At 33.3% G+C, this 2335-nt stretch overlaps 1 pseudogene; it reads right to left on the bottom strand.

Annotated features, from left to right (window-relative positions):
• On the bottom strand, nt 1–2335 carry LOC127162890 (GTPase IMAP family member 9-like; annotated as a pseudogene).

Genomic DNA, 2335 nt, shown 5'->3' with positions numbered 1-2335 from the left:
TTTCAAGAACTGAGGACAATTACCCTTTCTCACATTCAGTACAGCTATAAAGGTCACACAAAATGATATTCAAACTCTTTTTTTCACTTTTAACATTAAATAATGCACATAATCATCACCTAAGGTTATAATTGGCATGGTATTACAGTGTAGTGCTTTCCATGAAAAATAGCATCCTAACTACTGCATAGTACAATAAAATGTAACAAATTCTTGTAAGGATGGTCATGAATAGTTTAAAAAAGCTTCTGGTTTATGTTGGTGCATGTCAGTTTTGTCTTCACACCTTTACATTAATTATGATGTAAATATTGGACTTGCTAGTCTTGGTTATTGGTTATTGTTTAATTATTAATTAAAAATGAGGGTTTAGAATAAGCACAGCAAGAGCTTAATAATGGCTAAACCTGAAAGGGCTTTATTTACAGAAAAAAAAAGGTTTTTAAAGTGTTCAATGTAATTTCAAGAGTTTAAATCATAAATGCAATATTTATTATATTTTTTTATTATAATAATAATCTTATTTTAAAAGGAAGATGAAAAAAGACAGAAAACTAGGACCCACAATGCAGTAATAGAATAGAGAACGAAACTGATTCTCTTCTCTGTCTCTTTAGTCTCTTATTGTCTTTGTTTCCTCTTTACCTATCTTCAGGCATCAGGTTATTGTAATGTCCTCCTCCATAAACTTTTATAGCTACTATAGTATATCATTTTTTAACTAATTTCATTCTTTTTGACAATTCACATGTTGTGGAGGTTGACAAAATGGCATATTTTGATCAAAAATTTCGCCGAAAAGCGACTCGTTTGCAGGTATGAGATAAATTCTTACAGAGTGAAACTTTAAGATACTGTGCAGCGGCCACTTTCACTGTCTGATTTTGTTCTTCTCTTTGGAGTTTCTCTCTCTGTCTCATCTTGTTTTCTCTCTCGTTCATCTTGAAACATCTCATTACTGTAATGTCCTCCTCCATTCTGTTCTATCATTGTGTCAATCTTCTCCAGTAGATCATTCACCTGCTCTCTGTTATTCTTATCTCTGTTGTTGAAGACGTGAAATCTGCCTCCACACTGATCAACTAGACCTTTTAATCTACTGTTCTTAATGAACTCTTCTATAGTCTTTTCTTCTAGCAGATCTCCATGAGTAAAGAGAATTATTGAGTATTTTAACACCTCCTGACCAAACAACATCTCAATCTTCTGAAGAATCTGCTGCTCCTCCTTGGTGAATCTTACATCTACTCTGACCACAATGAGAAAAGCATGTGGTCCAGGACTGGATAAATAAAGACTTCTCATTATCTCTCTCATTAACTCTTCATTTGGCACGTGTATGTCCAGGAGTCCAGGCGTATCAACTACAGACACAGATCTCCCTGAAACAGTGGCATGAGCAGCTGAACATTCATGGGTCACTGAAGAAGTAATACTTTGAGAATCAAAGGTTTTCTGTCCCATTATTGTGTTTGCAGTTGAACTCTTCCCAGCACCACTTTTACCCAGAACAACAATCCGTCTGAGTGAGAGACTGGAGACAGGAACTTTTTGGAGGCTTTCTGACACTGTAAAAAAAATAAAACAGATGACACAATGACTTCATTATACTCAGACATATACTGTATATTTTCATGCTGTAGCCTAGAAACAAACAACATTAACATAGGTAATGAAACGTGTTCAGCTACATCTAATTATTTTAATAGTATTTCATTTTATTTTTAATTTTATTTATTTAAGTTTTAGAATATATTCCAAAAAGTTAAAAATGCAGCAAATTGCTACAGTAAATTGGTCACAGATGCTATAAATAAATAATTGTGAAAACAATATGAAACACATCAGTTATAATTTGTGAGCATTCACATATGAGTAGAGTAGCTCATTTTCCTGCATAGATCAGAGCTGAATGATGAACAGTCACTCTGTGCTGTTACTGTCAAATCATTTAACTGACTTACTGCTGGGACGATGGAAATCTGGACTACTTCTGCCTGCTACAAAACACAAACACAAACTGTTGAGTATCTAATAAACATTGTGCCAAACAAGTGAACAGCTCAAACTAAACGTTTTAGTGTTTTTATAAAAGGTCTATCAATTTTATTTGTAAAATACGTATTTTACTTCTTATTCAGTATGCTAATCACATATGTAGGCTAGTCCACGTAGGTTCAAACTCCACTGAGATGCACTTTTAAACATAAAGTTTAGTTAAAGTTTATTTGGCCTACCTTAGATTAGATTATCATTCAAGACACTTTTAACATGTAAATATACATCTTATTTGTAATCAAGTCTTACCCTTATACGCCATTTCATGTTAAACAAG

Source organism: Labeo rohita, chromosome 3, assembly GCF_022985175.1.
Source record: "Labeo rohita strain BAU-BD-2019 chromosome 3, IGBB_LRoh.1.0, whole genome shotgun sequence".
NCBI classification, from domain to species: domain Eukaryota; kingdom Metazoa; phylum Chordata; class Actinopteri; order Cypriniformes; family Cyprinidae; genus Labeo; species Labeo rohita.
This window is presented reverse-complemented; position numbering and strand designations above follow the sequence as displayed.